Source organism: Amblyomma mixtum, chromosome 5, assembly GCF_055824585.1.
Source record: "Amblyomma mixtum isolate Tamu chromosome 5, ASM5582458v1, whole genome shotgun sequence".
Taxonomy (NCBI): Eukaryota; Metazoa; Arthropoda; class Arachnida; order Ixodida; family Ixodidae; genus Amblyomma; species Amblyomma mixtum.
In genome coordinates, this window is record NC_143016.1 from 179,538,971 (window position 1) to 179,564,259 (window position 25,289).

Genomic DNA, 25,289 nt, shown 5'->3' on the forward strand with positions numbered 1-25,289 from the left:
ACTCTGGGAACCCTGGCAATGAAGCCGCCAATGACTACGCCCGAGGTCTTCTCAGCAGGGCTGCGAGGGAGTCGGAGTCGAGCTCTTACCGGGAGCGTCATGCACTCTTTCAGTGAGCTTACCCAGGAATATTGCGCCGAACGCCAGCTATACCGCCCGCCCCACCAATTCCTTGACAAGTACCACCAAATATTATGGCACCACCAGCAGACCCGCACCCTTCTCTCCTCTTATCTTCTCTCCCACATACGACCGGCAGCATACACACACTCTTGTACTCAGTGAACCCACCCCTGCGCTATTCTTAATGACATTCTCCTTTGAAAGCCCTGCGGTCCCTCCCCCACTGGGAACGGAGCTCCTGACCACTTGGAAGGAATGGGAGACCCTGCTGCGCTAGACGGACCCAGCCAGACAGAAGATCACCTCTGATCGGACCGCCCACGTCATGGAACTCCATGAACTCGTGAACGTTTAGCGGAGTGGGGTCGTGTGGGGACCCAGGGACCTATATGTCCCAAATCCCACGCTCAATAAAGTTATTTCTCTCTCTCTCCATGCCTGAAGCAAAGAAAGTTCATAACCTTATGCGAGGGGTCAAAGGGGAGCTTTTCGTAGGACTTGTGCGCGACCCACTTTGCACTGGTCGATTCTTCTCGGAAATCGACAAGCATGAAGCGCGCCTTGCAGCAGAGGTTCACGCATTACGGCCGTCCGGCGAACATAACTGGTATGGACTAGTGATGAAATACTATCTATAGTAGTATTGATGCTATCAATAGTGGAGCCACTATCGAAGTATCGGTGGTAAAAAACTATCGATAATACTACTATCGACACTTAGTGCTTTTTTTTAGTAGTATCGATATCCGCATCGATACTACTTGCTGTATATAGTTTGGTTTATGGGGTTTAACGTCCCAAAGCGACTAAGGCTATGAGAGACGCCGTAGTGGAGGGCTCCGGAGATTTCGACCACCTGGGGTTCTTTAACGTTGTTGAGACGCGGGCTCTCAGTTGCCGTCGGGACGCGGGTCCGCTGTCGCCGACCAGCCGGAGCAATGAAGAGACGGGGGGGTTAAGGAGCAGCGTGAAAAAAAAGGTATATGTATTTACATATTTACAAGTAGCGAGAAGCACGATACATGGCACGATGTATCTCAACAGGAAAAAGACACAGACACATGAGACGGGAGCCCTTAAATAGAGTCGGCACAGACTCCCGCCCCTTTTCGTCCAATCAGGAGCGTCCTGTTGGTTGATTGGCCGGCAAGACTTGAACGCCAACCCCGGTAGCGTTCCGGTAGCTGTCCGGCCCGAACGCACAACGCGCTCCACGATGACGACGTGCGGGCTCGGAGAGACGCATGCTTCGACGCCGTCCTTGGGGAGCGTCTCTGTAGCTCACCGGCCGAACGCGCAACACTGGGAGCGTTCCGGTGTTAGAAATTCACGTTCACAACAGCTCGCCCCCGCCCGGAAAATCGTGCACGAAGGGAAGAGGTCCGCAGCCACTTCGCGAAGTGCCGAGGTCGGGGCTTAGTCTTTGTCCGCCGGCCGTCATCTGCTCGCCAACCGGTCTCTTCAGGTCTGGAAGGGAGGTGGTCTGGACCGGACACAACAGCAGCCAGCAAATGCCCTTCCATCTCCCCAGGGATCTGCCAGGCTTCTATCTTACCAACAATTTCGCTGACAGGCGACAGGTTCAATCGCGAGTGCACTGTCGCATCACAGACTTCTTCGCGAGTAGAAAAAAAGGAGACTACAAAACAGAAAAAAAAGTAACAGCCCATCCAAATCCCTTCTATTCCTTTCCCTTTTTAGAAGCATCGGCTTAAGCCATCTGCGTTGGCGTTTGCCTTTCCTTTTTTGTACTGAACCTCGAAATTGCTGCAGAGCAAGGCTCCAGCACAGGAGGCGACCATTTTTGCCCGACATGCGTTCTAGCCAGGTTAGAGGACAGTGGTCCGTTTGTACGATGAACTTCGTAAGAGACACGTAGCAGGCAAGTTTTTCTATCGCCCACGCCAGGCACGCGCATTCCTTTTCAGAAGCGCTGTATGCTTCTTCCCTGGCAGTGAGCTTCCTGCTTACATAAAGAATTGGGTGTTCATTCCCTTATCATCTGTCTGGCAAAGCACAGCACCCATTCTTCTGTTGCTCTCGTCACACTGGATTATGAACTGTTTTGTATAATCTGTTTTGTATAACAGGGAATCCTTCATCAGGGCTTCCTTTAGAGTGAGAAAGGACTAAACCTCAAACTGACAATGTACAGAAGTATATATGCGAGATCCAATCCGTTTGAAAACCATGCTTAGACTCAAGGAAGGTACTCGCTTTTATTCTTCAGTCGCGCCCTGCTCGGTCGCTGACCGACAGTAGCTTTAGCAGGCGGTACACGACAAAAACCGAAGTTCTTAAGTGGGCGCTGACCCCTCCGAGCTCCAGACGCCACACCACAATGATTCGTTCCGCCCTCAGCCGCGCGTCTCCAACGCCTGAGCAGCACATGAAAAGTTGAATGCGAGAGGGGGACGATTGAATATGACAAAAATGCCTGGGTGCCTTCCTTTCTCAGTTTCTGAACACCCTTCCTTTCCTTTTTTTCCCAGGATTCTTTCACGCGGTAGCAGTGCGCTCTGCTTTGTGGCTCACTGCGCGTTTCACTCCTCGTGCAAAAGCTTCTGCAGTGTCGTCACAATGGGGCAGGTGGCTTTCGCGTTCTTTGAAACCATCTAGTCAATTTGGCCTGCGTGCGGTGCCTATCGCATCTGGAGTGCCGTGGCGAAAGTCTTGCACGATTACATTGTCGACGTGCCTTCACCCTTATGACGTTTTTGGCCCGTCCTTTGTCCTTTCTCTGTGGACTACAACTTGGCTTGGCTCTCCTTGCACGCAGCTGCTTTTCAGAAACTGCCCTAGCAGTTCTTTCTTGCACACCTCCCTTTCTCGTGGTGACCTCACCCTTCACATCCGCTTTTTGACTCAGCACCGAGCCACCTTTCCCATTTGGATTTGAACTATCGGCTCGCGCTTTCGATGAGTCACGGCACATCGTAACCTCAAATTGTTCCGACTGCACTTTACTTTCCGCTGAGTCTAGCAACCTGCTCTCCTGAGGATTGCTATCCGACCCCATGAAACTAAGTACCTGGCCCGCAACTCTATCTGAACCACTCCCTTTGGGTAACGTTGCGTTCTGGCCTGGCGTTTCAGCGACGCACTCAGGTGACTCACAGTCACTCTGATTACAGCAAAGCGCCTCCAATAATTGGCTACTGTTGTTCACCAGCCGCATCGAAGGAGCGTCTCCTTTCAATCCTTCACTGCGCTGGCCTGTGAGCTCACTACTCTCTTCCTGAGAGATAACTGACTCACTGTTAAAAGCAGCGTCTGCTTCTGGGTTTAAACCTTCCCTGCCGTTACTTCCCTGAGCAACGGTTGTGTCCTCAGCTGACCAAGCGGGGTTCCTAGGCTGGTCGCTGACACACAGATGGGAGCGCTGCCCCCTTTTATCACTTCGGACTTTAGCGTCCGCCCCTCCTTTTGGACGGTCGTCCCCTTTTACTGCTCCGGCATTCTTAAAAACTGGCTTCGCGCCTGTTTCGTCTGCTCTATGCCTAGCGGGGTACCGTTGCTTGTACCTGTTGCTTGTACCACGACTTTCAAGCAACACACGGCGTGACGCATACTCTTCCGCGAGTTCAGCAGGCTTCTCAACAGTGTTTACCTCGGCCCTGTCGAGAATCCACCAACGCATTTGATCCGGAACTGTGTCATAAAACTGCTCTAGACACATGCATTCCACGATCTTCCCTGCGTCCGCGTGAACGCCTGCGCTCTTTAACCACTCCACTAAGTTTGTTTTCAAGTTATAACCAAACTCGAGGTAAGACTCTTCTTTACACTTAGTGGCGTTTCTGAAACGCTGGCGAAAAGCCTCGGCAGACAGGCGGTACTTCTTTAGAAGGCTTGCCTTCACGGTCTCATAGTCCTCCGATTCTTCCGCACTCAGTCTCGCGATCGCGTCCGCTACCTTACACGGCAACAGGCTCAATAGTTGCTGTGGCCACCCATCTTTCCCAAGATTGTTTTTTTTGGCATGTCCTTTCAAAGTTCACCAAAAAAATACCAATGTCCTCGCCTAGCTGGAAGGGTTGCATGAAATCTTTAATTTTGATTGTTTCCCTTCCTCCTGGGCTGGAAAATGGTGGCTGAGCGACGCCGGCCTCGGCTCTCTTCGCCTCCGCGTCTAGTTTCTTTAGGTCAATTTCCTGCTGTCGGAGTGCTAACTCGAGCTCCTTCTCTCGAAGCTGAAGCTCTCGATCGCGTTGCTTCAGTTCCAGCTCGCGCTGTTCCTTCTCAGCTGCCTCCCTTTCCTTCTCAGCCGCTTCCCTTTCCTTCTCAGCCACTTCCCGTTTCTCTTCAGCTGCTTTCCTTTCCTTAATCAATTCCCATGTCTCGATAAGCTCTTCATCGTCCGCACCGCAAGATATTATTGCCTCTATGATTTGCGGTTTCCGCACGGCCTTCCCAAGTTCAACCCCTAATTCTTTGCTGATCAAAATTAGATCCGGCTTTTGCAAAGATTTCAGGTCCATGATGCGCTCAGACACTCGACCGGTCCCCTATCTCTTCTTAGCAATGCGTACAACAATCAGGACTCACAGCACTGCCAAAGAAAGCCTGCCAGCATTGACGCTAAATTCAAAAGCCTGGCAAAATACCTCAGGGACGAAAGGTCGGACACTCACAGAGCCACGATCATGGGGTCCACCAACGTGGGAGCTCTTGCAACTGCGAACGCTGCTAGGCGATGCGAAGAGCTGACTTCGATCCCAGCGCTGCCATCCAGTTGTTGAGACGCGGGCTCTCAGTTGCCGTCGGGACGCGGGTCCGCTGTCGCCGACCAGCCGGAGCAATGAAGAGACGGGGGGGTTAAGGAGCAGCGTGAAAAAAAAGGTATATGTATTTACATATTTACAAGTAGCGAGAAGCACGATACATGGCACGATATATCTCAACAGGAAAAAGACACAGACACATGAGACGGGAGCCCTTAAATAGAGTCGGCACAGACTCCCGCCCCTTTTCGTCCAATCAGGAGCGTCCTGTTGGTTGATTGGCCGGCAAGACTTGAACGCCAACCCCGGTAGCGTTCCGGTAGCTGTCCGGCCCGAACGCACAACGCGCTCCACGATGACGACGTGCGGGCTCGGAGAGACGCATGCTTCGACGCCGTCCTTGGGGAGCGTCTCTGTAGCTCACCGGCCGAACGCGCAACACTGGGAGCGTTCCGGTGTTAGAAATTCACGTTCACAACAACGTGCACTGACATCGCACAGTACACGGGCCTCGAATTTCTCCTCCACAAAGAAATTCAGCCGCCGCGGCCGGGATCGAACCCGCGTCTTTCGGGCCAGCAGCCGAGCACCATAGCCACTGAGCCACCGCGGCGGCACTGCTGTATATAGTATTATAGATTCTATAAAATCAACCGCGCGTACCCACTGCATCGTAAACTTGGTTTCCCGAGCATGTGGTATTTAGGTGATGGTATGAGTAACTGACAGGACTCGCCCGTTTCCGCAGCATACGCGTCACCGAGCTCTGCAGACGTTCCCTACGCAAAGTTACTGGATAAAGTGTATGCGTCCCGAGTGTCCTAGTTGCGAAGCATGTGTGCGAAAAGCATTTTCGCAGTGGTTACGTCAGCAAGACGACATCTGCAGTGAACGATGGAGTCGTGTTAGCCAGGAAAAGCTGACCTGCTGTTTTTTGATCGGATGCAGTTCCAGCCATTTTTCCGAACTGTCCCAGCTACCTTTTAAACTGAGCTGTCCAGCTATTCCGTCTCAGTTTAAAGTGGTAGTTATTTTAACTTTACTATGTTTTCACATCCTGGCCAGTTATCTTAAAAATTGGTTAAGTTGTGCACAGGTCGGCGTATGGAACAAAAATGCACCTGACATGCGTAGTGCATAAGTCATGCTATCACGAGCCTACACATTATGAGATGCACAGCAATTCACGTTCGTTCTTCTTGTTCCGGCCATCATGCTGTCGAATGCCTTCGTTACGATGTGATACCCAAACAGATGTATTTATATTGGCGGCAATATAGAACTGCTTCCTGTAATCTGTGATTTCGTGCTTATAATTTAGCTTTTATCTTGCTCGTGAACCAACATATCCTTCTCATCTCGTATTCTATTGGAAATACTTCCGACGGTTGAGCGATAAACCGCTTCCAAGCTTACAGCATAATCATTGATGAAATGCTTGATAAGCGTCGCATTACATTTACACGAAATGAACGCGAGGTATATCCCACCGCGCGCATTCTAGACTGCCATGTTCCAACGAGGATGTGGAAGTTCAGTAAACAAAGAAGATCGCACAGCTAAGCGCCGCACAGCTTGAGAAAGCTTCTATAATCCACACATTTAGATCGATCTCGGTAAATATTTCATTCGTCCACAAGAAATTCCATAAATGCCGCAAATGCCGCCATTGTGGCGCGGGGTTTATGGTACTCGGCTGCTCACTAGGAAGACGCGGGTTAGGTACGCGGCCACGGTGGCTCTATTTCGATGTAGGCAAAAAGCAAAAGGCCGTGTACTGTGCGATACCAGTGCACGTTAAAGAACCGCAGCTAGGCGAAATAAATCCTTAGATCTCCACGACGGCATCCCTCATACCTTGAGTTTCTTTGGGACGTTAAGCCTCATAAGACAGTGAAGCCAATAAGGTAACGCTATTGTTTTCGCTATATCGCTGTTCAAAAGATGCATAATACAAAAAGTGCTACTATAGATAGTGTTACTATCGATCGTCTTACTATCGACAGTTTCACTATGGATAGTTGGTATTATCGGTAGTAATACAACCGGTAGCAATACGATAGATACTAATACTATCGTTTCTACTATCGATAGTACTATCGATAATACTATCGATAGTTTTTTTACATTATCGATAGTTCCAAAAAAAAACTATCGCTTCTATCGATAGTCAATTTCCCGATAGTTTTCCACCACTACCATGGACGCCCACATGCCGCGGACAAGCACCGAGAGTGAGGCCCTCCGTGAGTTTGCCAGGAGCATTGTGCACGACGAGCTACAGAAGCTTCGCCCTGTATCCGGGTGAGGTAGCCATCTCGGATGTTGTTCGCGACGAAGTCCATCGAGCGGTGGAGCCAGTGCCCTGTCCCCAACCGCCGCCTGCGTCGTATGCTATGGTGTACAGAGAAGAGTTACGCTTCTCTGCGCTAGCATCACCAGAATTTTGCTACCCTACTCCTGCTGCATCGCGCATCAACGTTTCTCGACTTCACCTGCTCTCTCTGACGCACGACCACTCCTCAGAAAAGCATGCGCGTGGCGCACATCGAGCCGCAGGCCCTTGCGCTTCCACTGCAGGGTAGCCGGCCACATACTGCGCACTGCCCGTATCGTCGGACGGGCCTGCGAGGGTTTTCATCATACGCACCCCGGTCACGTTATGGTAAACGACCCCGTGACTTCGATAAACACCTCAGGGCCGGCCTCCCACCGCGCTCTCGCCACAGTGGCAGTCCAGGTCTTCGACGCCCCGTCGGTTCTCCGCCCCAGTCGCCAGCCGTCCCTCTGGCAGTCCTGGAGTCCATCCAGGAAAACTGAAGACGGCGCCTTCTTGGGGTAGGGCCGTCGTCGCTCCGCAGTTCGGACATCCTCACCTCGCCGACTTTTGACTGCCTTGTGACTTCCCTGTGACATGTGACTGCCTTCATAGATATCTGCGCCTATTTTTCCGTCATGAGTCGTGGCCTTGCTACCCTCTGGAAAAAGTGGTGATAGCCTGGGGCAGAATACAAATCCGCACAGCTGGCGGCTATGTGACGATGCCGCTCGGCGTCTGCACCGGTAACATATAGATAGGCGATATCAACTTCGCTGGTTGCTTCGCTGTGCTGGCTCAATGCTACAAGTACCTGATCCTCGGCCTTCATTTTCTTTGCGAAAATGGTGCTACCATCTACCTCCGCGAACTCATGGTGACAGTCTCCACCTCGTGCACCATAGCTGACGACAGTGCGCCAGTCGAGCCGGTTTTCCGTGAGTGCGACGACCGCATCTATCCACCACCGCGTGCCAGTTTTTACGGTCCAGTGCGATAACCCCCGCGCCTCCAACGGCATCGCAGAAGCAAACGTGTTACTGCTAAGCCAAGAAGTCTGCATCGCTAGGGACGCCGTTGTCTTGCAGAACCAGCAGACGCAACTTCTAGTGACGAACTTAAGCCTCAAATTGCGCCACGTGTCGAAAATGTATGCAACGCCTATTTCGCTGAAAGGAGTGAGCCCGCCGCCCACTGCACGTTGTCAACGTGCAGGGAAACCCCTCCAGCGGGCCTCGTCGAACAGTTAAGGCTGACTTCAACCCTGGTTTGAAGCCTGATCAGCAATGCCGAATGCGTACCATGCTTGATTCTTTTCGTGGCCGTTTTTCGAAAACCTCTAACGTCAGGCAGACGTCCATCATGAAACATCGCATCATCGCATGGCACAGAAACTTCGGGACCAGTATCTGTGTACAGCCCAAGACCCCCCCCCCGGATCTGCGTACTCTGATGCAGGCAAGGACAACACGGAGCTGGTTCAACCTTTCCAGCTCCATGATCTGCGGGCGGCTCTTGCCAAAATGAAACGGGGCACTGCGCCAGGAAGGGATAAGGTGACCGTCAAGCTTTTGACGAACCTGCCCGACTTGGCATACCAGTCCCTCCTCGACTACATCATTGCAATTTAGCGCAGGGACACCCCCTGCCAATTGGCTGGAAAACGGCTCTGGTCGCATTTATTCCTAAAGCAGGCAAACCAGTTGACGCAGATAACCTTCACCCAACCTCTCTCACCTCTTCTGTGGGCGAACTAATACATCAGGAAGTACTGTGTACCTGTTTATTCTTTGTAGCACCGCCCACTGCCGTCTCGTGAGTCGATGGAACTGACCATAGCGTAGTATCCTGGGTTGAAGTATTGAACGGACCTGACGTCCGGGCATCTCGGTCAGAAACTCCTCCACCTCTAACGAGATACGTTTCTTCAAGTTCAGCGCAGTTGCTGCTGTTTTTTTATGCAACAATTATGTTTCTTTGCCTGGCTTATGTATGTCTAGCCGAAGGGCTCTCAGTTCATCGACATCTTGCAATGTCTGGTTACCAATCGTTAGCATGAATGCAGTTTGCTTTTTTCCTTTCTCTTCCTGGCCTGTTATGAATGAAGGTCGTCTCAATATGTTTTCAGTTGACCATACGGCGACATCGTCCACATAAATCATGAGCTGCATATGCGATATTTCGTCTAGTTTACAAGCCGATGGGATGAAAGCTATATTAAATAAGAAAGGAGCTAACATTCACCCTTGTGGGACTCCACTAGTTGAAGTGTATTTATGGATTTATGCTACATTGAGCCGAAGAGAAAATTTCCTGTCTGCAAGAACGTTGTGTGCAACTTTTGTAGCCTGCAAAGGAATGCCCCACTTTTCCGTGTTCTCAAGGATCTTCGAGTGTATCGTCTACACCACCACCGTTGTACAAGGTGGCTATGGGGCCACACATGTATGACGTCTTCTGCCTGTGTAGCCAATCGTGTTTTCGTACCGAGACTTGACCTGAACCCAGTTCGTCTGGAATGGTACTTGTGCTCACTTTTAAGCTGCCACGAGAAGCGCGCGATAACCATCTCGTCTTAAATTTGAAAAACTGAGGACAGTGTTGATATCAGCTGCAATGAGTGTATGCTGGAGAGAGGTTTTCCACCCTTCGATACTGTGAATACGACTGAGTGTTTCCAGTCTTGTGTAATTTTCCGTCTTTCCCATACCTCATTTCTCACACCCATAAGGGCGTCAACATGGTTCTCCTTCTAATGTCTTCGAGGCTTCGTGCTGAATGTCGTCATGTTCTGGCGTTGTTCTTTCTCTTGCTTCTGTAACATCCAACAGCTCCAATTTGCCAAACAAAGATGTCTCCGCGTTATCCACCGCGTCCTTCGTCGGTGGTACAGCAGGATACTGAGCATGAATAAGAAAAGAAAGGTCTGCTGCCTGATCTTCAGATTTCTACGGTGTCAACACTAAGGCAAGCCGGATACTTTCAGCGAGATCTTTAATCTGCCACCCCTTTTACATGCATCTAAAGGTCCTCCAGAGTGCTCTGACATAGTTTGTTATTCCGAAACTACGGGGATTGTCAACCACCTCTTATGTGATAGTTAATTTGTTTTCAATGGCTGCGTGCCTAAGCGGTTAGTCAGTTCACCGCTATCTTTCTGCCAACGTCCTCACGGTGTCGAGTGACCCGTACCTCCACCTGCTACTTACGTGCTCATAGTGGTCGAAGGTGAAGGTTGGAATTTGGCTGATCTTCGTTTCCTTTTATAGTGACGGTGTGATCCTTGAGAACCCGTTTGTAATGCCGACTCAATCGTAACTGCACTTACTTTTCAGTCACAGTATCCTTCCGAACACTATCCCAATGTATTAACGCGATACCGTTAAGGGCCCCATGTCGCAGAAAAGCCGGGGTCCACGTCGGCGTCGACGGCGTTGGCCGTGAGGGAAAAATCCAAGAGGCATTAATAAACAAAACAGAGTACGATATTGGTCGAGTTGGGGAATCGAACAAGACCTCCGGAGTGCGAGACGAGCACACTAACCTCCGCCACGCCAGCTTTTTTTCATGGTATTTATTCTGCATTATTATTCACAGATCAATATATATATATATATATATATATATATATATATATATATATATATATATATATATATATATATATATATATATATATATATATATATATATATATATATATATATATATATATATTCAACTCGACGTTTCGATCGCAAGACCGATCTTCCGAAGATCGGTCTTCCGATCGAAACGTCGAGTTGAGTAAATATGTTTGCTTTAATGAAGCGTAAACTTCGCTATATATATATATAGCAGAAAAAGATGAACGTGCTTGGTTGCTAGAGGTAAAATGCGAAATTGAGAAATGATTCATTCAGGTAAACTTTTAGTGCAAGTCGACGTAATTATCTTCCACAGTAGACGCTGCCTTACAGGTTGACGCCGTATTTTTAGACTATTCTAAAGCTTTTGATCGCGTTCCCCATCACAGGCTCTTAACCAAATTTACAAACTTAAACGCCATCCCAACGTTATTTCATGGATAAAACAAATCCTCTATAATAGAAAACAATTCACCTCTGTCAACGTCTTTAACTCGTCTTCTGTCCCCGTAACATATGGAGTCCCCCAGGGAAGTGTACTTGTCCCTCTGCTTTTTTTTAATTTTTATTAACGATCTACCGAAGCGTGTATCGTCCCAAATTAGGTTATTCGCGGATGATTGTGTAATATATCGTAATATTACTAATGAAACCAACCGCCATCCCCTTCAAACTGATCTTGACGCTGTAACGGCTATATGTTCCTCCTCGCTAATGTCTCTAAATGCATCTAAAACAAAGTTAATGTCGTTTACTAATCGTTCCTCTAGAATTCCTACAGCCTACTTCATCAACAACGATAGAGTAGAACTTACAACAACTTACAAGTACCTAGGAGTTCACTTTCAGTCTGACCTAACTTGGCATTACTATATTAACACAATCTTAGCATCAGCAGGCGTAATCTCAAACACGCGCCTTCACACTTCAAAAAACTTGCTTACATCACGCTAATCCGCCAGAAAGTTGAGTATGCGTCTGCCGTATGGGACCCTCAACAAGCATACATAATAAGAGACATTGAATCCCTTCAAAACCGTGCTGTTCGCTTCATATTTTCAGATTATTCACGCTTCACCAGTGTCACAGCATTAAAACAACATGCCGAGTTAGAGTCACTATCATGTCGACGCCATTTTGCTCGCCTAACGTTACTTCACAAACTGTATCCCCATCCCACCCTCTGCGACGACTTCTTTCTGCCACACCCTGAAGTCTTTCCTCGCCGCGACCACGATAACAAAATAAAACGCATAACATGCCGTTCATCACTCTACGCGAAATCATTCATTCCTTGCACTATAATATATTGGAATAACTTGTCATCACACGTAGCTACTGGCGTTAACCTACATTCGTTTCAGCATTCGTTAAAGCAAACCATGAACTAACAGATTTGGAATTTTTGTTGTATTATGTGCATTTACCGAGTATTTTATTCTGCGTTGTTTGTTGTGTTATTTGTGTACATTACTAGCTTTATTTCACACTTCGTTATGACATGTATTTTTTTTCAAGTGCCTGTGCCACATTTTCATTCTTGTGTGTGTGTATACATATGTGTGTGTGTATACACACACACAAAAACAACTATTTACAGAGCACCTAGGTAGGCGCTAAGTGGCAGAAACATAATAATACGATATTATAACTAAAAGGCCGGTAAGGATATACAGTGCATCAGGAGAGGAAACCAATCCGGTAAAAAGTCCAATTTTTTGTAAATGTCCGTTACCTGCAGCAACATTCGGCTAAAGTGAATTCTGGGTGAAACAACAGGTTCAACGTTGTGGTCTTGCATGCGCGTTTTCCAAAGGCTATGAAGTCCAATCAGAAGAATCATATCATAGGGGTTTGAGTCAGGTTGGGAAACAACAATGTAATGTAGCGCACACTGCCCGAATTTAGGAGAAAATCTTTCTCTAGCGTCCTCTGGAGCACATCCCAAAACAATATCGCGTCTTTGCAGTCTATAAAACAATGCTCAATTGTTTCAGGCACACTGCACAAGCGGCAGTTTACAAAAGATACAAAAAAGTTTTTCCTATCGAGCCATGCGTTGACAGGTAGAGTCTCGGTGTGCACTTTATAGAAAAATGTTTTGGTGCAAGGAGAAATTGGCATTCTACGCACTCGCTTTAAAACATCACGATCTTAAAGTAGACAAAACGATACAGTTTGGGAGGGAAGAGCGTTGTTATCAAATCCCTGTGCAGTTTTTTGCGCGAAAAAGAATATAAGCACTCATTTGAAAACCGAACTGACAAAAACCGCATGAAGGCATAAACTTCCTGCATAAAGTCAAGTAAACAGGGGCGTTCAGTAAAATTGGAAGAAACTACCAAGTTCGGAAGTACAGTCATGTAGTTAACCTGCAAGAATGCTCTAATAATCGGATGGGAACAATCACTAAAAAAGAAACGGGCAACCAACTGTCTCACATACAGGTGCTCTAAGCTCAGTCCCCCTGCACAAACAGGCCTGAAAGGTTATCAGGACGCATGGGCTCAAATTTACAAGGCCAAATACGTGGCAAATATACAATGGAAACGCTGTATGTAATGTCTGGTGCAGTGAAGGACCTGGAGTACGTAATAAATTGTTGTTGCCGCAAAAGTGTTTCAAACCTGGGCTCGTCCAAAAATTACGAGGAACTTTAGCGGCTAAAGTGGTGAAAGGCGAAAGCCTGAGTGCTGCATTCTGCTACGCGATTGTTCACTGCACATTTTGTTGGTGCATTAATTAACTGCCAATTAATGGCGCTTAAGGGGACAGGGTAAGCCCCATCTTTCCCATGTATTTTGGGGCATATTTTGGTGCACTTTTCTCAGCAAGTAAGAACGATAGCCGCAAGATATTTACTTCATTTTGTTCAAAATTTCATCTTCTAGCTGCTGTACGAAAATTATTTCAGTACACAAGAAATGAAATTATTATTGATTTTTTTAGTTTCTACACCCTAATTCTGACCACATTTTGTACATATTTTTATGTTAAAACCAACAATGTTATTTGCAAGCTGATAATTTTGGTACAGTAAATTGCCACACATATGTGCTGTATACACAGAAAAAATCAGCTTGACGTCTATTGTTATTTCGAAAATATTGGTACCGACGTAACAAAAAATCCTGTTTTTGAAAATGGAGTTTAAAGTAAACGGAACCTTCTATCCCTATATTTCGACTAAGCAAACTCATTTTGACCAGTTTATTCAGTAGGCACCAGCTGCATAGTCATAAGATAGGGCAGCTTGGCGCTTCTTTTCCTGCCGTTTAGCTTCTCGTGCCTGTTTTGTCACCTCCTGCGTAGCTCAATCAGCAAAGTAAATTCGACGCCAACCGGCTTGCTTCAGCCAGCGGACAGTGTGGCTGCCCGGACTTAGTCCGCATGCCTCAAGAACTTTAGTTCTTGCGATTGAGCCATCATTGAAGGTCAGAACAGCATCTAATGTAGCAATCTTCAATGCCTGTAGGACCGCAAAGACATTTTCTTGAGCACACTCCCATACGACATTGTTGAAGGACTCGTTTGGGTTCTGGATGGTCGCCAGAGAGCTTGGATGGTTGCTAGAGAGCTTGGATGGTTGTCAGAGAGCTTTCTCTTGAAGCTAAATTCAGTAACAGTTTGAGTGTTTTAGTTTTTAGTAAAAAACGGAGAAAACACATTGTTCGTAAAGGGGGTGTGTCGCTGACCTTTTTACTTTCAGGTAGCTTTTTCAGGTTGATATAAATTGCACAAAATGAAGTGTGATACATCAAACGGTGCAGAAAAGAATGTAATTTTATATTTAGCAAAAAACTAAAAATTGATATTTTTCAAATTTTTTGCTTACCCTGTTTAAGCTTCGCCTTTAGGAGTGGAACGCGACAGCGTGCTGTAGCGCTGCCACGGAGTCCAAAGAACGCCACCACCCGTTCGGCGCGATGCGTTGACCTTTGAACGCAACGCTTTTTGAGGAAAGGAAATGGGGCTGTAATTCTCTGTCATCTTGGTGGACACCTGAGCCGCACCGTACAGGAAGGGAGGAAGTGTGAGTGAAAGAAGAAAGAGGGGCCGTAATGAAGAAAATGAAAATTGTATTTGAGGAAAGGAAATTACGCATTAACTGTCGCACATATCTCAGAAGACACTAGTCGAAAATTGTATTTGAGGAAAGGAAGTTGCGCAGTACCTGTCTCAAATATTTCGGTGGACACCCGTCAAAATTCGCGCGCGGTGACGTCACGACAATTTGGACCAATCTGAAACACGAACAAATACGACTTGCTCGTCGGTAAATTGGTTTTTGAGGAAAGGAAATGTACCGGGCTCTCATATCTCGGTGGACACATAAAACCTCGCTGTAACGGGAAGGGAGGAAGATGGGAGTGAACGAAGACACCGTATTCACTAGACGCACCTTTGTTCATTCGAAACCACCGAGCTGGCATGGCGGAGTGGTAGCGTGCTCGACTCGCACTCTGGAGACCGGGGTTCGATTCCCAAGCTCGGCCAATTTCTTAATCGGTTTTATTTATTTATCTGGTCTGACTAGAAAGGTTAATTACACTAATTGGTTAAGTGAGCAATTAACGAAACTCAGTGAAACCTACTTGGAGCATCACTATACGATCCCTTTAATTGGTTGCATGGTTAGTAGCCAAAGTACAATTGGCCCCGCTTGAAATTCTCGCACTGTGACGTCACAACCGTTTCGACCAATTGAAAAGCGTGACATTTCTGTCGACAGCTCCTGCTTACAACGATGAGGCATTAAAGGCTTCCGGTGGCTAGTGTGTCGAGCGCGGCCTCCCGGGTGGCAACGGGAGCAATGAATGCCGGCGGCCGCCGCGAGGAGCGCTGCAGAGCCGGTGGGTGCGGGCCGCCGCGCTCCTACCGCGCTCGCTCTGCAACTGCTGCAAGGGGCCTGCTCAATTTTTTGCTTTCATTAAGGTGTAACAGACCACAGCTTTCAGCTGTCACGGATGCATCTGACTACACAGTAAAAAATTTTACACCCCTAAGGGTGTAAATGGCTTGTCGCATGGGGAGCACCCTAGGGGTGAGTATATTGACACCCATTTGACTGGGGTGTTGCATCTGCACCCTTCCAAGTGGGGTGCTGGGACAACACCCTATTGCTAGGGGTGCTGAACCTGCACCCTTCAAAGAGGGTGTGGCTGGGACCACACCCTTTTGCTAGGCACCCTGAACCTGGACCCTTCAAGGAAGGATGTTTCCCATATGGCAGGTGTGTTCCTGTGACAGTTCGCAACCCTATTGGAACTGGTAATGGAAAACATGGTGGACTGCTGGTGGACGGCTGGGAGATGTTGGGGCAGGGGCCATGCGGCCACGTTACATCTGTCACAATGAGACATCAAAAAATTTCGAAAAAGCTGAAGCTTGTAGAGCCAGTTTTATTTTGTCTTCATGCTCCTCTTGCTCTTCTTTACTGCTTGCCAATGCAGCTGGGCCCCAAGAAAGAGCCTTGTTGATGTACTGCCGGCGCATGAGGGCATTGGAAAACTGGGCGATGCACTCTGCAGAAAAGATTCAAGTGAAAAAAATTAGGATCCACAAGTTTTTTTTCCTTGCCTGTATTACTGTGCTAAAAAAGTAAGCACTGTATTGTGGCCACAGGAATAAAGTGAGCCTAAATCAAGAACCACTGAAGCTATTCACACTCAAAAAGAAAAATAATTTGAGGTTCATACTCCATATATCATATGCTCATCATTAAGTATCATCATCAGCAGCATAACTAGCACCACCGCAAGACAAAGGTCTCGCCTATGTCCCTACAAATAAGCGTGATGTGTGCCATAATGAGCAAAATACAAAAAAGTCATTTTTATTGTTCTCTGACGGCTTTTAGTGGGGTATTAATAAGAGGGACAATATAAAGGTAACATCATAAAGGTGAGAGCAGTAGCACAGCTGAGACGTCGCAGACGATACATTAAGACAGAAAAGAGGCATACACTTCATGATATATCAGTTGCGAAAAAATAAAAACAGCAGCAAACAAAACGTAAAACAAACCAGTATCAATGCTCCAAGTGACATCACTTATTTCCTGAATTTTGAGGGACCACATGGAACGAAAATGTGGTGAGGTAGCCCATTTAATCTTCAATGGGAACAGGAAAAAATTCTTGAATTAGTGGTGGTGGCGTCCTGGTTTGGGGCAGGGCAGCAGAAGTTAACAAAGTTGTGGAAAAGTAATGCAGAGTATATGGAATACGCCTAAACGAGCGATTTCCCCTTTTATGCAGTAATGTCTGGTGGTCAAGTGAGATGACTGATTACACATAATCTGTACCGAGTGTCGCTGTTGGATTAAGGGAGTTGGTGGCATAGCTTCAAACAGTTTGGCGCAAATTTGGAAGAGCTAAAAATTACTTCAGCTTGGAGTCAAAATTTTTGTGCCTAAACTGCACAGCATGGCAAGAGCACACAGGCCTAGGCATCTCCTGATGAGCCCGAGTACCTTTGCGGTGCCAGCAGCATGCATTGTGACATGCTCCAAGCATGTGGAGCTGCATTTGGTTAAGGTTTCTCCATACCATTAACCCTAGAGCTGGAAAAGGAGGTCAATACGTTGTGACAAAAAACGCAGACAAGACAAGGATGAGGAAGAAATAGATACGACGGCATGAGTGCTGACTTTCAACAAGGTGTATTGGAAAGCACGTCAAAATATAAACACTGCGGCCTAAAGAAACAACGAACAAAGGGCACCTTGTGTCAACCACATTGCATGTGTTGAAAACAAAACAAAAACTGATTAAGAAGCATTTAAGAACATGAACTCTTCCTTAGCGAGCGATAAAGAAGGTGCGCTAACACAGTGATTGAGGTTTTTTGAAATTTCGGCGGCCTCGATTATCTCATGCACAAACTTTTCTGTGTCTGTCAGACACAATGCAGCACGTGAATTCTGGTTCACAGCGTTCAGGATCTGTCTGTCTGCCCAATGTAAACATAGCCGCATTTCAAGAGGATCGAACACACTGTCTTCTGTGCAGTGTACGAAGGGACTCTGATAGCTGATCTTAGTTGACTGCTTACACACGTCCTGAAGCTTCTTAGGTGTGGAGAAAACATCAATGCCAACTCGACTGCCTATTTTCTTTAGCCAGTGCGATGAATTGTGAATAAAGTGAACAGGTTCTTTTGAGATTTACAATCTCAACGAGGGCAAAACAGGAATGTTTCAACTTCTGCTTAAAGCAATCGGCTACAGACACTAACAAAGGTTATGAATATTCAGTGCACGCATTCTTTATCGCTCCCTAAGAAAGAGTTCATGCTCTTAAATGCTTTATATTTAACTTTTGTTTTGTTTTCAACAGATCCAATGTGAATGTTACAAGGCGCCCTTTCTTCACTCTTTTTTTAGGCCACAATGTATATATTTTGACGTGCTTTCCAAAAAACCTCGTTGAAAGTCAGCGCTCGTGCCGTTGCATTTCTTCCTCATTCTTGTCTTCTTTGTACTCTTTTGTCACGATGAATTACCAACAAGCCCATTCATCCGTCGTGCAAAAGTGAATACAGTCGGGGTAGCTGAGATAGTTGGGGCATTCTTCTGAATAATGCAGTCATAATAACATGGTTGGGACATAAAGACAGGGACTGTTATTGAATGGCTAATATTGGTGTACTTTGGTAATATGCTTGGTTTGGTTTATGGGGGTTTAACATCCCAAAGTGACTCAGGATATGAGGGATGCCGTATGATTTTGCATATTGATATACTGGGCTTCATAAGACAAGCAGTACAACAGGAAGCAATGAATCTACACTAATATCAAAGAATGAAGGCTCAGGCATGAGAGTGTAGCTAAAAGGTTATATTGAGAAATTCAAGTCGATGACACTCGCCTAAAATAATCTAAATTTGGGTGAAAATCTGTTGTAAATTCAAAAAGTTGGATTCCACATAAGTAAAGAGAATGGGAGCTGTGATGACTGGTATACAAAAATTAGTTTGAATTATGGTGGCAAGTAATATGCAGACTCATTTCGTGCTCTAACAGTTCATGTGAAATGCACATCAATAAAATAGGAGAACAGTTTGAGGGGTCAGAACGGTTTCCAGTCTTAATGGTTGACAGGTTGGCTTAAGGTTGTCAGGGATAAAACAAAGAGGTGTGGATTGGCTAAAATGTATTCGTAAAATGTGGTTCCACACATCCTTAGTAGTTTAAAGTATGTCAGAAGGCTTCTCACCCACTACTCAGGTACTCGAAAGCTTGTGATTATCAATGAGTTCTGAGACATGATGAGGAGTAATGGTTAATGCAGTAAAATGGGCAACAAATTACTGATTTTCTCAAGAAAGCCCCCATGGAACATGCTGTCAAACATAAATTCCCAAGGATTCTTCAATTAAGCCCGAAATGTCAGTTTATGAGCAGCCACTTTGTTATAACCATCACACACGAAAAAGAGAGACACCAGAGGCCCTCCTTATTCACTGAAAACAAGGGAGAACCATGAGACATCATTCCAGCACACAAAATTACACGGATGAAGATAATAGCTCCATGGATGCTGGATTTCAACTGAGGCTTATTCCACAACACAGGCTTTTTATGTGCAAAGGTGTACTAGTGATCCCTGGGGCTGAGAAGTATATCCGCTACCAGATAATTATTCATGGTGGCAAAAACTGAAACACACAAAAAAAAACATAGGGACAAAGGTACCTTGCCACACACATTCAACACATCGGCACGCCTATGCATCACCTCCCTGGCTGACCCAACAAACACATTTGCCTTGAGATAATCTAGTTCCTTTTTCCGGAGTGCTACAGAAGGGCTGCTGACATAATTATCTTTTTCAGCAGAGATACAAAACGCTTCAAAAATTTCCCTGCTCTTCCAAGTGCTAAACTTGCACGCTTGGCATGCATGCAGGCCGATGCGTTCAGCTTGAGTGGCAAGATACCCTTCCGCCTAACCTTGAATAATTGTTACCTGGTCGAGGAAATACTTTTCAGCCCCAGGGATCATTAGTACCGCTTTGCATGTAAAAAGCCCATGTTATGGAATAAACCTCACCTGAAGTCCGGGGTTCGTGGTGTCTACTCTTTTTGTTTATGTGTTTTTGTACACTCGAATGATGTCTCATAATTCTACCCAGAACCAAATAGCCCACCTCTCCATGCTTAGCAGAAACAAGACAGCAGTAATGAAACCAGTTATCTCATGTGTCCACTTTTTTTTTACACCTGGGACCTGCGATGAGTGGCACAACAACGCATATTTAAGTTAACACGCATGCATCATAATGCTAATATTCATAGTCGAAAAAGTATCACACAATGTAGCCGAAAACATGCACACATTTCGCACTTCATGCATAGAATGCAACATTTAAAAGAAGACCAATTTTGGATGTAAAACTTCAAATGGCCTGCAACAGGCCTATTCTAACGACCAACTAATATTACTCATATAAACATATGAGGCCAGAGCTATCCAAACTGTTCCAAGCAGTACCATTAAGGAAGAGAGCAATGAAAGTAAAAGAACACTTCATGACAACCACAAAAACAATGCACAATGCAGTAACTTACAACACAGCTTTTGACTCCATATGGTGGCCACAAAATCCATGCCATTGACTCGTACTGGAAGACAGATGTGCCACCTGCAGATAGATACCAATTTCCCATTATCAGTGTGACAGGAATACAGAAACAAGCATGCGAACTCGGTCCGACAGTGAATATCGCATGAATGTAAAAAGATCAGGAAAAATATACTTGCCCAAGTATACGCCTCAACACAAAGGAAAACTATCCTGTTTGAAGTGCATCAGTTCCCCTAGCAATAATAAAGGATTCTTGCTATGAGGAAAATAAATCTGCAAACGGCCGTTCGAACGCGTAGATATAAACATCGTAATAACTGAGAGAATTATTGCGCCACTTCCTTTTCTCAAAAACCAATTTTCAACTAAAGCAGAGCGATCAAAATGCAAGATCCTATACTATGGGTAACCAGAAACGCGATCGGCATCATAGAAAAAAAGATGTTCACATACTGATTTAAAAATTAAATCCTGAGGGCCGGAAATTAACTTTAGTTGGTAACTGCAACCTGAGACAGTGCTTTGGATATTGTGGGGCTTGAATTCAGACGCAAAAAATGGGCACTGATAGTATTGGAGGGCTCCAGATTAATTTAGACGACCTAGAATTTCTTAACGTGAGCTGACATCGCACAGCACAGGGGCTTTCTTTTTTTATTTCACCTCAATCGAAATGCGGTTACTGCGATGAGGATCGACCCCACAACCTTGGGTTCAACAGCCTAGCACCAAGCAAAAACCGCGGCGCATAGAAAGTGTTTGAATCCCCGCGTCCTCAAAGTGCTAACGCTATCTCGAAAGACAATCATACATTTTACGCGCAGCCTAAGTGCCGATCCTTGAAACGTGCGCGGTGGTGTGAACAAGCATGGGCAGAAACGCGTAGAACGAGTCATATACGTTGAAAAACCGGTGCTCAACAAGAAAAAAAAAACGCGCAAACAGGCTCATGCGCATACTAAAATTATGCAAAGCTAGCGCACGCACGGTAGCATCCCCTTCGCCAAAACAAGTACCGACAATTCTTGGCAGAGCAACTCACCGCGGCGACATTTGGCCAGCCAGCGACAAACAAGCGCATTAAACGCTTTTTAGAGCATTGAACACGAATAATGCAGCAGTACGACAGGTCACCGTTCGGGCATTATATGCTTCGGATAATGCACAAGAGTACTGCTTACCTTTTCAGACGATTGCGTGGTCGTGCAGAACGCTGTTAGCCTTCGTGTCACGGGCACTACACCAACCAGTGCGAGTTCAGCACGAGTGCTGCGTAGTCGGCACACTCTACCACGTAGTCACACAGAAGAAAATATTCCAGGCCTCATTTCGAACCTTTCAACCGCGACACTCCACGCATCTTTGTGCCTGGACACCCATCCTGCACTACACAAAGCGCTCAGACTGAAAAGTTAGAGACCAGAAAAATGACCCTTTGCCTCGACTAGGGTATGTCGACAGCACTACGCGATTGTGCACCCTTGTGCAAGAAGAAACACACGCAAACCACAACACATTTCACAACGGCTCACAATCCAAGTAGCGAATTTTAACAAACGTCGAAGCGTGTCACAGCCATGGTCACAGCGTCCGAACCGCCATGAGGGTTATACAGAAAAACAGCTACCGGCAGCCACCTGGCGGTGACAAGCAGTTTCTGTTTCGGTTTCGATGTGAAAAAGTTTTTTTTCTTACTTTTTATTTTATTTTTGGTATTATAATTGGGTATTCTGCCGTCTCGGTGCCCGAAGAAATTTCAGCGCTTGCCAGCAATTACCACTGGTATAAACGCGCGGATTAACGAAGCAACAGCAGCTTGCGCTGCTGTTGCTTCCCAAGGCAAGAACATTAATCAGACATCCTCCGCATCTTACTCCCAAGTCGGCTTGCAGCAACATCCTGCTTACTGGATTGTATAAATGGGTGATTATAAAGAATGTTTCTCACGGAACCACATGGGATCATTTTTGATACCTATACAGAAACAAAAACTTTCCGAGCTTGCGTCACAAAAGCATGCTTGCAGGTCCAGGACAAAGCAATTTTTAGCCTTTCATCATATGACATTCTAAATTGCTTGCTGCATGCTTCTACACATGCATTGCACTTACTGAACTTTTTTCATTATCACATGTTCCTCAATTACAAAGTGTTAATTTTTCTGTGAATGCTTGCAGTGTAATATGCTGCATTTGGTCTTGTTTCCACTTTTTATGCTTCACTTTTCTGGTGATTAAAATCATTTTTTATCGAACTAGATTTCACCCATTTTCATCTATAGTGTTAGATGAGGTCCTCAGATTATATTGCTTTTTACAATAATGCCAGAAGATAAATGCAAGGCACTTAAATATGACAGAGCACTGAAGAGATGTAATCAAGAGCAAATTGTTCTATGAGTTGTTCAGCGTAAGTGATTCTGGCAGACTGGTAGTGCGCATACGTGCTACACAATCCTAAAAACCGCTTGAGGAAAACACTTGTGTTTAGTTGGCAGTTTTTTGCCAACTAGATGTAAAGATATGCGCATCTGTTCGAAGTAATGTTAAATGGCGAATCTTTATGCGTGGCTACCACTTTTTTAGTTGTATCTCTGGTACACACGAGCCTTGAAAGGCAGTATATACTTAAATATATGGTCATTAAAAGTAGCCTCCTTACACCCTTTCTACACCCTACGCAAAATGAAGGGTGCTTGGAGGAATAGCACCCTTTCAGACAGTGATGAAGGGTGTATAGGGCAAAATAAGGGTGTTATAAAGGTGCACCAAAGGGTGCACATTGCCGGAGCACCTTTTTAGCACCCTTAGGGGTGTAAAATTTTTTACTGTGACAAGTTTCAGGGTTCATTTTGAGTATTTGACAAGAGGCGAAGTATTTAACGGTTGTATTTTGCGAAAGCTTGAACGAAGTTCGGCGCGCAACTGAGCTTCAAACATCCGTGCTCACAAAGGAAACACGGGATTTGTATTCTAGCGACGATTGCATAATGGTCTCTTTTTTGATACAAAAACAACTTGAAATGCTGCAGTTATATTGGCTTGCATTTATGCGTTCTCTCTGTGTATTCTAGATTTGCTGACAAGTAAAGTTTTATTCATATCTTGTGTATGTGAACAACGCAGGCAACAAAGTTGCGCAACACTCGTTTTTATTTACAAGGTTTGGCTTGGTTTGGTTTAATGGGATTTAACGTCCCGAAGCACGTTTTATTCTCGGCGACTATGGTCGTTTATCAAGCGTAACAGTCATGAAGGAAACTTTATCATTAGCACCCTTGTCGCTGCGCAGGAAAATTTCCCGTTTGTGCCTTTTCTTCAAAATTTACCACACCAATCCAATTCTAAAAAATGCACTGATCACATCCCCCACATATGTATCGTCGCGCATCGATAATCCGTGCAAAGTAGGTATCCCCCACTTCCGCACTACATCCTATCAGTATTCATTCATTCCTAAAACAGCAACAGAGTGGAATCGTCTGCCTGCCGCGTTAGTGCTTACAAACAGTGTCGAAGTTTTCAGGAAAAACTTATGCTTACATTACAAAGCATAGAAGTTTTTTTTTTGTTCTAACTCCCTCCTTTAGTTTGAAAGTTTTCAGTTGTATTGTTATGTGTTATATTGTTATCTACTTTCTTCTCCATTTTTAGCGACCAACATTAACGAGTGTTGCCACTCATTAGCTATGTTTTTCTTACAATGTCAGTGCTTTCTGTTTAGTTTTAGAGATTGTTACCCCCCGAGCCCCGGGGATAATCCACTGTTCACGCCTGTATTCACTTTTGCCTGTCTTTTTGTATATGTCGTTTTTTTATTATTTATCTCGCTTTCCCGAAATACTATGCCATAACATTAGCCTCTGTTAATTTTTTTTGTCTGTTACATTCTTTGGAACTGTTTCTTATGTATGTTGCATTGTTTTTTTTTCACTGCATCACTCTCCCTCTGTAATGCCCTATGGGCCAAGAGGGTAACTTGAAATAAAGAATAAATAAACTGAGGCTCTGAGGGACGCCGTAGTGAAGGGCTCCAGAAATTTCGACCACCTGGGGTTCTTTAACGTGCACTGACATCGCACAGCACACGGGCCTCTAGAATTTCGCCTGCATCGAAATTCAGCCGCCACGGCCGGGATCAAACCCGCGTTCTTCGGGTCAGCAGCCGAGCGCCATAACCACTGAGCCACCGCGGCGGGGCTCAAGGAACAACAAACACCGGGAAATGGCAGAATTGCATGGTGACTGGGAGCATTTACTGGCAGCGGCGCTGTTGAAGCAACTTTTTCAGTTTAAGCAACTTTTGGTAATTGACGGTCTCTGTGTACCATCATTTTGCGATCCACCGGCGCTTGCTGGCTGCTTCACGACCAAAACGTGTGGAGCCCTTTTCAATCACAGGAGCTCCGTTGTCGGCACCAGATCCTTCCGCGTCCACCGCTTCGGCACTCTCAACAGCTAAACTATAGTGCCTAGAATATATCTAGGCACTATAGCTAAACACAACTCTGAGGCTTCCGACGGGGCCCGCCCCTGGCGCTTAAATTTGCTGGAGGCTCTTGCTCGCACAAATTTCTATTTTTTCTCTTCGCTGGCACTTAAGGCACAAGGTGTTTCGGATAATCCGTAAATATTGTAGGCACGGCGTCGGGTTTCAAACGCGGTTTATCGCGGTGGAGCTCACTCCGTTTACGGTGACACTGAACGTGCGCTCGTTACAGGTGCTCTCAAAATGTTTCTCGTAAACCACTGCAGTTGGCGTCAATCTTCTGTCCTTCCTTTTGATGTTTTTCTCCCATTCTGAAAGCCGTAGATGGTGCAGTAAACATAGAAACGCGCTCTTTGTTCGAGCGGTAACCACTTTTGCACAGCGGCACAAAGCAAGTCTTTTCCTTGCCCTGCCGCTTTG

The 25,289-nt window shown here is 46.0% G+C and overlaps 2 long non-coding RNA genes across 2 annotated transcripts; both read right to left on the reverse strand.

Moving 5' to 3' along the window:
- Positions 1 to 1,085: 1,085 nt before the first annotated feature.
- On the reverse strand, positions 1,086 to 5,319 carry LOC149344940 (uncharacterized). The gene is made up of 2 exons (XR_016283238.1): positions 4,416 to 5,319; positions 1,086 to 4,373 (listed from the first exon to the last, which is right to left on the reverse strand). It is a non-coding gene; the product is annotated as an uncharacterized LOC149344940 (long non-coding RNA).
- Positions 5,320 to 15,931: 10,612 nt separating this feature from the next.
- LOC149344941 (uncharacterized) lies at positions 15,932 to 21,951 on the reverse strand. Its single transcript, XR_016282801.1, has 3 exons — positions 21,563 to 21,951; positions 20,365 to 20,438; positions 15,932 to 16,315 (listed from the first exon to the last, which is right to left on the reverse strand). It is a non-coding gene; the product is annotated as an uncharacterized LOC149344941 (long non-coding RNA).
- Positions 21,952 to 25,289: the final 3,338 nt, after the last annotated feature.